Raw genomic sequence first — 12636 nt, 5'->3', positions numbered from 1 at the left:
GCTCCTGTCCCTACTTCTATGGGAGACACTCTCAGGCTGGTCAATAGTTTTCCTACTGCTGCTGGTAAGAATGAGGTTTTGGAAACCTTGTTTTGACCCTGAATCCACAGGAAATCCTTCTTCCCAAGTTTACCATTATCATGTGCCATTAACATCTAGGTCTGTTCATGACAGCGGTGAGAATGGTTAACATCCCCATACCTAAGAAACACCCACCAAAGCTGGGCCAGTGAGGAGCTGAGGCAGCAGTCTCAGTGGTGTGATTAGCCCCTACAGATTCTGCGAGTGTTAGTTCTGGGGGGCAGTGAGTGAGTGTACGTGTTAGGTCAGACAGACTTCTGTGCTTACACGAGAATACTGGTTTAATCACTTTGCTGATGCCACTTGTATTTAGAAGGAGCTGGTTCCCAGAGTATCCACTGATGCTCTGCGTACCATTGGTGAGGATGCTTTGTTGTTCCAGGTGTGGGGAACTGGACGTTGGCCCACTTTGCCTTCAGCTGCATACAGACAAGAGAAAAGCAGGAGCAAAATCTGCCGGGGGTACCTGCTACGTGTGACACAACGTACTGAGTGTTTGACTTATAGTACCAAAAAGTGGGGCTTGTTAAACTCCCTTGAGTTAAAAACTGCTTTATTTTGGCTGGTCATCATCCCTTTTTAAGCCTGTTTAGTGTCAGGGATCTTTCCTTTGGCCCTAGATGAAAACTTACGGTTTCCCTGATTTCTTCAGTTTTATTTTTTAAATTATTTTATTAACTTTATTTATTCATTCTTTTATTTATTTCAATTTGACCAGAGAGGGGGAGAGAGAGAGAGAGAGAGAGAGAGAGGAAGCAAGCCCCCAAGTCTGGGACTAGAACTGCAGTCGGCCCTGTGGGAGTCCAGCACCCTTAACTGCCAAGCCACCTGCTGGCCCCTCCTCAGTTACATTTTAGAGATGCTAAGTTACAACCAGAATCTAAGGTCAGTAGTTGAAAACGCCCAGTCCTTGGCTAGCTGGTAGTGTGATGGTTAGAGAGCTGGATTCCACATGCTGACTGTATGGCTCAAGTCTTGAACCCGGTGGCTTGAAAAAAAGTCCAGGTGCATGAGTTTCCACAGTGTCAGAGTGAAGGAGAAGTGAAGGGATTTCAGTGTGACCATCCCCCACAGGAAGTGTTTCTTGATCTCTCTCTCTCTCTCTCTCTCTCTCTCTCTAACTTTCTGGTGAGTACACACATCCTCAGGTAAATTGAAAGAAAAAAAAATCCCAGTCCCAGGGCAGCCTTATGACCTAGTGGGCAAGGGAGCTGGATCCCACATGGCCAACCATAGTTCAGTTCTGGTGGCTTGAAAAGCATTCTAGCATATGTGAGTGTTCAAGATATCAGAATGGTGGAAAAATGGAGGAGAAGGAATTGCAACGTGACCACGTCCCATGAAGGGGAGCTTTCTCCTCCCTGTCTCCCATTCTCTCCCTTTCTCTGGTGAGTGCATGCACCCTCTGGCAATAAAATAAAAGGAAAGAATGAATGAAAATGTCTAATCCCATGAATTAAAACTTGGAAAACTGAAAGCTTATTAGTGTTCATTCCTACCCAGATCTCTTCTTCCTGGGTACATAGAAAGATATCATATCCCAGTTTCTGTTGCAATTAGGTTTGCTGCTAACTTGTGGGATCCTGAGAAAGAAGTGAAACAAAAATCAGAATCCTGCCACCCCTCTCCCTAACGCGTGGACACACACAATATGCACAATGTAGATATGTTATATGAAAAGACAAGGATTTGTGAGGTGAATTGACTAGGACTGTGGGGTTTATTTGTCACTTTACATATCCTAGCCTATTTTGACTAATTTCCAATTTATTGTATTTTATTATTTTTGAGAGTTTTTTGCTATAGGGCGCATGGGCTCACCAGAAAGACAGAAAGAGACAGAGAGACAGAAAGCGAGAAATCACTCCCCTGGGGGGATGGCCATGCCTCAATCCCGTCTCCATTCTCTCTTGGGATCTTGGGCACGCATGCACATGTGCCCTGCATGAGTTTAAGCCACTGGGTCTGGGACTCGAACTGTGGTTGACTACATGGGAGTCCAGTGACATAACCATTACACCAACTGCTGGTCCCCCATTTTTTTTTTTAACATCTTCTGCCCCATGTAAGTTGACACTGACTATGAACTGCTTATTTTAAAAGGAAGGGTGGTATGATCTTCCAATTCCTTTTCTACCTGGCATTTTCTCTCCAACTCATAAAATAAGCAGGTGGGAGGGAGCAGAAGTAAGGAAAAAAGGACGTACTTATCTGAAATGGTCCTAAAGTCTTCCTAAGTGGTCGATGAGTGGAACTTGCCCTTTCTTTGTGAGTTTTCTGGAGGCACTTTTGCTGGAATTGCCACCACAATTTCCATGATGGTCTTCCCTTTGATATCTCCTCCCACATCACCTACAGGCTTCTATCCTAACAAAAAAACCCACAGTCCATTACTGCTGGGTGTTATTACCCTGGAAGACAGTCGTTTTGGGAAGGATTCCTTTAGAAGCGATCCCATACTCCTAAATAACCTTATCTGGTCCCAAAACCTCGTGCATATTCCATCAACTCTCAAGAGTGCAGTTCTTCCCCAGATGTGCCTCTTTGTCCTGCAGCCTTAAGTTATAATTTTATTGCTTGGTTCACCACTCATTCTTGGGAGCCTGTCTCAGCTTCAGGGACACAGGTCAGATCTAACTGCGCAGTGAAAGCTTTCTCCACACTGGCCCAGCCTCATGACCTTCTCAAAAGTTCTATTGCAGAATCCTTCTAGACAACTAGTCTCTCCACTCTGTATATCCTCATTTGTGATAGCCAAATAGCCAGCTTTTTTTCATGGTTTTCTATCTCCAGTTCACTTGGAATGTAACATCTGTTGAATTCATGCCCCATGAAGCATGAAGACTACCATTTTAACATCCCGTTACACACACATTGTCTCATTTAAACTCTGTACGTGCACTGTGAGCTATATTAACTCTGATTTCATAGATGAGAAACTAAAGTTTTAGGGCAATTAACAGGGCCACATATATAATAAGCCAGAACATATGAGGGAAAAGACTATGTCTGTCTAGTTATTTCTGCATCACTGAATATACAACAGTACCTGGCACATAGAATGCACTTAAACTTTCTTCCTATATGAATAAATGAATCAGGGATTTACAAATCAGTTAGTATTTATTCTATATGAGTGTTTCTCATTCCTAAAACTATTGATATTTGGGACCAGGTAATTCTTCATAGCGGGGGACTGTCCTGTGCATGTAGGGTGACTAGCGGCTCTGGCCTCTACCCATGAGGTGTCAGTAGCAGCCATCTCCCTAATTGTGACAACCCAAAATATCTTCAGATGCTGCCTAATGTCACCAGGTATGCAAAATTTCCAAGGTTGAGGACAATTACCATAAATTGGCATTTCCTCATATGCATCTGCAGACCAGGGGTCTAGAAGAGTGGTTTAAGGCAATAGTGGAGGGAGGATGGAAGACAATGAGCCTGAATATTTTAGAGACATGGATGGCAATCAAGATAAAAATGTACTTTTTCAGCTCATTTAATACATAGGGCTTGAGGAAGACGAGATTGAAGGGGGGTTGGGGTCTAGATTCGCCTTGGTCCACGAAGGCAGACTGGGCCTCAGGTGAAATAAAAATTTACTGTATTTTTCATTTATTTATTTAAATTTGTTAGAAGATGCATGTGCTCACCCAAGAGGCAGGGAGTGAGAGAGAAAAAGGGACAAAACACCCTTCCCATGGAGGATGGTCATACCATAATTCTTTCTCCTTTCAGGATTTTGGACATACAAACACATGTGCCTGGTGTGGTTTCTAAGCCACTGGGTCCAGGACCTGAACTGCACAGGCAGCATGTGGGATCCAGTCACCTTGACCACCACACTTCTGGCTGATCCTTGTATTGATTCTTTTTACTTTAATCTCAACTTATATAATTTTGATTTCTATTTGTAGCAGGAAAGATTTCTGTTTTGGACAGAGAATGTTGTTTGCCATAAAAGCAGATAATATAGGCCAATGGAACAGAATAGAAAACCTATAAATAAATGCATGTATATACAGCCAACTGGTTTTTGACAAGAATGCCAAGAATTTTTATTGAGGGAAAAGGGCAGTCTGTTCAGTAAATAGTACTTGGAAAATTGGGCATCTATATGCAGAAAAATGAAACTTGCTGCTAACTTGTGGGATCCTGAGAAAGAAGTGAAACAAAAATCAGAATCCTGCCACCCCTCTCCCTAACGCGTGGACACACACAATATGCACAATGTAGATATGTTATATGAAAAGACAAGGATTTGTGAGGTGAATTGACTAGGACTGTGGGGTTTATTTGTCACTTTACATATCCTAGCCTATTTTGACTAATTTCCAATTTATTGTATTTTATTATTTTTGAGAGTTTTTTGCTATAGGGCGCATGGGCTCACCAGAAAGACAGAAAGAGACAGAGAGACAGAAAGCGAGAAATCACTCCCCTGGGGGGATGGCCATGCCTCAATCCCGTCTCCATTCTCTCTTGGGATCTTGGGCACGCATGCACATGTGCCCTGCATGAGTTTAAGCCACTGGGTCTGGGACTCGAACTGTGGTTGACTACATGGGAGTCCAGTGACATAACCATTACACCAACTGCTGGTCCCCCATTTTTTTTTTTAACATCTTCTGCCCCATGTAAGTTGACACTGACTATGAACTGCTTATTTTAAAAGGAAGGGTGGTATGATCTTCCAATTCCTTTTCTACCTGGCATTTTCTCTCCAACTCATAAAATAAGCAGGTGGGAGGGAGCAGAAGTAAGGAAAAAAGGACGTACTTATCTGAAATGGTCCTAAAGTCTTCCTAAGTGGTCGATGAGTGGAACTTGCCCTTTCTTTGTGAGTTTTCTGGAGGCACTTTTGCTGGAATTGCCACCACAATTTCCATGATGGTCTTCCCTTTGATATCTCCTCCCACATCACCTACAGGCTTCTATCCTAACAAAAAAACCCACAGTCCATTACTGCTGGGTGTTATTACCCTGGAAGACAGTCGTTTTGGGAAGGATTCCTTTAGAAGCGATCCCATACTCCTAAATAACCTTATCTGGTCCCAAAACCTCGTGCATATTCCATCAACTCTCAAGAGTGCAGTTCTTCCCCAGATGTGCCTCTTTGTCCTGCAGCCTTAAGTTATAATTTTATTGCTTGGTTCACCACTCATTCTTGGGAGCCTGTCTCAGCTTCAGGGACACAGGTCAGATCTAACTGCGCAGTGAAAGCTTTCTCCACACTGGCCCAGCCTCATGACCTTCTCAAAAGTTCTATTGCAGAATCCTTCTAGACAACTAGTCTCTCCACTCTGTATATCCTCATTTGTGATAGCCAAATAGCCAGCTTTTTTTCATGGTTTTCTATCTCCAGTTCACTTGGAATGTAACATCTGTTGAATTCATGCCCCATGAAGCATGAAGACTACCATTTTAACATCCCGTTACACACACATTGTCTCATTTAAACTCTGTACGTGCACTGTGAGCTATATTAACTCTGATTTCATAGATGAGAAACTAAAGTTTTAGGGCAATTAACAGGGCCACATATATAATAAGCCAGAACATATGAGGGAAAAGACTATGTCTGTCTAGTTATTTCTGCATCACTGAATATACAACAGTACCTGGCACATAGAATGCACTTAAACTTTCTTCCTATATGAATAAATGAATCAGGGATTTACAAATCAGTTAGTATTTATTCTATATGAGTGTTTCTCATTCCTAAAACTATTGATATTTGGGACCAGGTAATTCTTCATAGCGGGGGACTGTCCTGTGCATGTAGGGTGACTAGCGGCTCTGGCCTCTACCCATGAGGTGTCAGTAGCAGCCATCTCCCTAATTGTGACAACCCAAAATATCTTCAGATGCTGCCTAATGTCACCAGGTATGCAAAATTTCCAAGGTTGAGGACAATTACCATAAATTGGCATTTCCTCATATGCATCTGCAGACCAGGGGTCTAGAAGAGTGGTTTAAGGCAATAGTGGAGGGAGGATGGAAGACAATGAGCCTGAATATTTTAGAGACATGGATGGCAATCAAGATAAAAATGTACTTTTTCAGCTCATTTAATACATAGGGCTTGAGGAAGACGAGATTGAAGGGGGGTTGGGGTCTAGATTCGCCTTGGTCCACGAAGGCAGACTGGGCCTCAGGTGAAATAAAAATTTACTGTATTTTTCATTTATTTATTTAAATTTGTTAGAAGATGCATGTGCTCACCCAAGAGGCAGGGAGTGAGAGAGAAAAAGGGACAAAACACCCTTCCCATGGAGGATGGTCATACCATAATTCTTTCTCCTTTCAGGATTTTGGACATACAAACACATGTGCCTGGTGTGGTTTCTAAGCCACTGGGTCCAGGACCTGAACTGCACAGGCAGCATGTGGGATCCAGTCACCTTGACCACCACACTTCTGGCTGATCCTTGTATTGATTCTTTTTACTTTAATCTCAACTTATATAATTTTGATTTCTATTTGTAGCAGGAAAGATTTCTGTTTTGGACAGAGAATGTTGTTTGCCATAAAAGCAGATAATATAGGCCAATGGAACAGAATAGAAAACCTATAAATAAATGCATGTATATACAGCCAACTGGTTTTTGACAAGAATGCCAAGAATTTTTATTGAGGGAAAAGGGCAGTCTGTTCAGTAAATAGTACTTGGAAAATTGGGCATCTATATGCAGAAAAATGAAACTACACCCTTTTGTCTCATCAAATACAAAAAGTCATCTCAAAATAGAAAAGAACTTAACAAGACCCAAAATTATACAACTACTAAAAAAAAAATAGGAGAAACACTTCAAGACATTAATTGGGACAAAATTTTTCAATAAAACCTTAAAAATCACAAGCAAGATAATAAGTAAGCAAAAAGACAAATGAAATTTTATTAAACTAAAAATATTTTGCACATCAAAGGAAATAAAATTTGCAGTCAATAGATTGATGAGACAATCAGTAGAACGGGAGAAATATTCATCTGATGAGAGATTAATATTCAGAATATGTAAGAAACTCAAATTAGCGACAATTAAGAAATAACAATTCAATTAAAAAGTGGGCAAAGAATCTGAATAGTCATTCCATAAAAAACGATTAAAAATATGTATATATATTCATACCAAGAAACATGAAAAAAAAGTTCATCATTACTAATCATCTGGGAAATGCAAATGAAAACTATGATGAGTTATCATCTTATCCTGTTAGAATGGCTTTCTCAAAATTTTAGGACTGACTTTGGTGTAGCAATGATGAATTTTCCCTATAGCAAAAAGATCAAAAATAAATAAAGAGAAGCTGAATTCTTCATGGTGATCACAGTTCAAATACCTCACTCAGTCTGCCTGAAACAACAAGCACATGCATGAGTGTCCAATGTCTGACGGGCTGGAGGACTGGAGAAAAGGAATTGCAGTGTGACCTCTCATTCTCTCCTTGTCTATCATTTTCTCTTTCTTTCTCTCTCTCTCTCTCTCTCTCTCTCTCTTTCACTCTTAGGTGTGCATGCCGGTACTCGGTCATGAATAAAATAAGAAGATTTAAAAAAGAAACAAAAATAAAAAAATGCTAGTGAGGGTTCTCAGAAAGGGAAACTCTAGTCTACTGTTGGTGAAAATGTAAATTAATAAAGCCAAATGGAAAACAATATGGAGGTTCCACAGAAAATGTAAAAATAGAGCTACCACATGATCCAGCAGTCCCACTACTAGGCATCTATGCAAACGAAGGAAAATTAGTATGTTATAGAGATGTCTGCAGTCTAATGTTTATTGCATCTATTCACAACAGCCAAAATATGAGATCCACCTCAGTATTCACCAGTAGATATATGAAAAAAATGCCACACACACACACACACACACACACACACACACACTTACATTAGGTTTTTGGGAAAGTCATGACATATTTTTCTGTGCAAAAATGTGTCATGACTTTCTAGGCAACCTCGCTCCCCTTCCCCAAACACAATGGACTACTATGCAGCCAATTGAAGAATGAGATCCTGACATTCAAGGCAACATAGACAAGCCTGGAAGACATTAAATGAGATAACTCAGGCACAGAGAGAATAATCACGTGTTTTCACTCATGCGGGAACTAAAAAGTGTTCACATCACAGAAGAAGAAAATAATAAATTATAGGTAGATGAGAGGAAAAAGTCCTGGTGTTCTATTGCATAGTAGGATAACCGAAACTAACAAAAAGTGATCATATATTTCAACAGAGCTAAAAGAGAGACTTTTGAGTGATTCCAACACAAGGTAATAATAAATATTTGAAATGACAATATGCAAATGCTTGATTTGATCTTTACACAAAATAATGATGTACTGAAAGATTATACTATACTTCCCAGACATGTAGAAATACGTGTTGACTAAAAAAATTGGTGGGGGGAGGGGGCTAGCAGGTGGCGTGGTGGCTAAAGCACTGGATCCCACAGCTGACTCTGTGGTCCAAAGTGTAGAACTGGCAATTTGAAAGACACACTGGGCACATGTGCACGTGTGTTCGAAATCCCAAGAAGATAATGTATGAGAAGGGATTGTGGCATGGTTTCTCCCCGGTGGGAGGAAGGTGATAATTTCTCTTTCCTTCTCTTTCTGGCTCTGCCTCTTTCTGGTATATGCACATGCCCTATAGCAAAAAAATCAAAAATAAATAAAAAGTTTTGAATCAAAAAGTAGTCATTTTAAAATTATATGAAGTAATATGGAATGTAATCTTTTGGAATTGAGGGGTTTTGTTCTGTTTTGTTGTTTTTTGGTTTTGTTTTTTTCCTTTTGCCATACGGCACATGTGCTTTCTGGAGAGAGACAGAAAGAGATAGTGAGAGGCAAAGTGAGAAATCATCCCCTACAGAAGATGGCCAAACCACAATCTCTTCTCTATTCTCCTCTTGAGATTTTAAGCACTCATGCACACATGCTTGGTATGATTTTCAAGCTGTCCAGTCTAGGACTCAAACCTCAGTCAGCCATGTGGAAGTCAGCACCTTAACCACCATGCCACATGATGTCTCCATAATTGAACATTTTCACACAGCAGAAATCTCTAGAGATACATCCAAATTCTTGTTTCTTTTTATTACTGCCTACTGTCCCATGGAATGTATACACTACAGATTGTCAATCGTTCACCTGTTGAAGGACATTCAGACTGATTCCAAATTTTGGCTATTTTAAATAATGCTACTATGAATATCTATGTACATGTTGTTGTCTGAATATAAGTTTCCATTCCCCTGTAATAGATGTTCGAGTATGCACTTACCTGGTCATAAGGTAAGTTTATGTTTATTTTTACAAAAAACTGGTCAGACTGGTTTTTGCATGGGTATATCAGGAACAGTTCCCACAGCAATCTATAAGTGATTCATTTTCTCTTCATCATCACCATCATTTGCTGTTGTCACTATTTTTTATTTCTTTTTTTTAAGAATTATTTTACTTAACTTATTTATTTATTTATTTTAATTTGACCAGAGAAGGGGGGGTGGGGAGAGAGAGAGAAAGAAAGAGAGAAAGAGAGAGAGATAGAGTAAATTAGAAAGCAAGCCACCAGGTCCGGCACTCGAGTCCCAGTTGGCCATGCGGGAGTCCAGCACCCTTAACCACCACACCATCTGTTGGCCCCATCACTATTATTTCTTATTACTTTCTCTAATTGTGATAGGAACGTAGTGATATACTATTATTTTGCTGCATTTCTATGATGGCTACTGATCATGTGTTATCACACATGGAAACTAAAATATGAACATTTTCACATGCTATTTGTTATCTGTGTATTGTTCTCAGTGAAATGTCTATTTGTTTTTAGAGAGGTCTACTTTACTATTTGGATCAGGATTTTGGTGTCTAGTCTAAAAACTTCTAGATCCTGAATTTTTTTTATCTCTATTTTATACTTTTGTGATTTATATTTAGCTCTATGGCCAATTTTGAGTACATTTTTGATAAAGTATGCAGTTTAGGTTAAGACTTTTGCTCTATGGACCTTTAAGTGCTCCAACACTATGTGTTTAAAAGATTATCTTTCCTCCATTAAAATTTCTTTCGCTCTTCTCAAAATCATGTCAATGACTTTCTGTGGGTCTATTTCTAGAATCTGTATTTTACTGTACTGATATTTATTATCTGCCCATATAATAATACCACATAGTCTTAATTACTATAATCATTTGCAGTATTGAATTCAGCCAATGAGATATTTTCTGATATTATATTTTTGAGTTTCCTCACTTCTTTCTTAAAAATTATTTATTTAATGTAATTTATTATTATTATTATATAATTTTTAATTTGACCAGAGATAGAGAGAAAAGGAAAATAAGAAAGTCTGGTCCAGGACTCAAACCACAATCAGCCATATGGGAGCGAGTCCAGTTCCCTGCCAACCCCAACTTTCTTAATTTCTATTTGGCTCTTTTTCACACTTTATACCTTATTATTTATTCCATGATAGAATTTATAATAGAATCTTAAAGCATTTTTTAATAACCACTTCTTCAAAATCCTTGTCAAATAATTCCAACCTCTGATTCACCTCACTATGGCATCATAGACTGTCTTTTCTCCTCCATTTATGATTTTCTTGGTGTTTGGTGTTACAGGTGCTTTATTATGGTATTTTTGTTGTATTTTGTCTCTTACGATAGAATGCTATGTCTGGTGCTTAAGGGCACTGGACTCCCATATGGCCAATTGTGGTTTGAGTCTTGGGCCTAGTGGTTTGCCCTGTGTGTGTGTGTGTCTCTCTCTCTTACTCTGTCCCTCTCTGGTCAAATTAAAAAAAATAAAAATAAAAAAATAAATAAAATAATTATTTTCTTTCACTATGTTCCTATTTAGATCCCCTAGCAGGCAGCCGTCTAGTTTACGTTGAGCGCGTGGACTTTGGCCTAATTAGTAGGATGTGGTTTCCATGGCAGTTTAATTTCAGAACTTTTGTGGTGTTGTTTTCACTGATGTGGTGTGGTGCCACTGGAATTCTCACTGGTCCTGGCTGGTACTTCCTAAGTGCATGGAGGGGGTATTCCCAGGTCCAGCTGTGGGTGTTCTTCATTGGTAAAGGGCATAGTGGGATCTGCTGGCTTGAGCTCTTGGATCTTGGATCTTCTGGTGGCTCTGGATAGGGAAGAAGATTCCTGGGACTATGACAGCAAAGAGGCCTCCTGGACTAGGCTACTTGCTTCACTGGGTTGGTCTTGGCTTCATTCTTGACCCCTCAGCTTCTCTCATTGGAAGAAGGCAGTCTCAATGGGCAGGAGTATGCTTTGCCCAGCCTCTTATTATTTGAGGGCTACCCATCAATTCCTCTTGCTGACTGATTATCAGAAAGTCTATCATCAGATTTAGGGGGCAGAACGAGCTTACTTGGGTGAGTCAGGGAGTGGTAAATGCCAATTCTTGGGGGGTTTTCCTCTGCTAGGTAGTAGGATGCAAGATGCCTTCCTTTTCCTCCAGTTCTGGCAACTTAAACCAGCTGGCCTTCTCTATCCACCTTGGAGTCTTCCTTTCATCATCTCTTCCATCAGTTTCAGGGCTTAACATGCTGCCTAGAGAGGAGAAACAGGAGAAACAGTGCCATCCTGCTCAGACTAGAAGTCTAAGAAACATCTTTGGCAAGCATTTTGCCATGCTATGGAAAGGCCTTTCTCTTCTGTCTTCTGATAGGTGTTTCTGTACTGGCACTTATCAGTAATCTGACACGAAGGATTTTTCACTGCCCCAAATAGGATTTCTGCTTTACTAAAAACACATGACTGCTGTCTATAACCTATTGATGCAAAAGAATTGTCCTCTACTTGATGTAAAGGCATTCCAAAGCCAGGCAAAATATTAAATATTAGACCCAGCAGCTTAACTTATGTTGGGCATGTGTGCATGTGTCCCCAAAATCATGAGAGGGGAACGGAGGAGAAAGGATTGTGGCATGGCCATTCCCCCCCGGGGGGTGTTTCTTGCTTTCTGTCTCTTGGTCTCTCTCTGTCTCTTTGGTGAGCAATGTGTCCTATAGCAAAAATCTCTCTAAGAAAAAAAGTAAAGAAAAAGAAATGTTTATGGAGCTTCATCAAGTGTTTCTGATAAAAACAAAGGAAAAAAAAAAAGGCAAGTCAGAATTACCTTATAAATGATGGTGGATGGCAAGTTCCAGTTTTTAGACTTTAGCCTGTAGATAAAAACAATTCCCTCTCCGGCCCCATCCCCTGAGATCCCTGTTAGTCCTTTCTGAGGCTGTGTTCTTCTGGGTTACTTGATTTGTAAAGAGGGCAGCATGCCTCACTGCTTTGTTTTGGAAGTCAGTTGACATTCAGTTATTAGACTAATCCAAACTGTGTTTTCCAATGAATGTCTCAAGGGGAGGTTTCCAATTCACTTTGGCTACTTAAAAGAAGTTGTCAGAGTAAATTAAGGACTCTGCTTTTGCTCAGGCAGGGGATGTCTCTGGAATAATACCTACTGGCCTTTGTTGATGAGCAGAATACCCTTGTTTGCAGTCTGACTGGGCCACATAGCCATAGAGAAAGTGAC

Source organism: Tupaia chinensis, unplaced genomic scaffold (genome assembly GCF_000334495.1).
Source record: "Tupaia chinensis unplaced genomic scaffold, TupChi_1.0 Scaffold000335_1, whole genome shotgun sequence".
NCBI lineage: Eukaryota > Metazoa > Chordata > Mammalia > Scandentia > Tupaiidae > Tupaia > Tupaia belangeri.
This window is presented reverse-complemented; position numbering follows the sequence as displayed.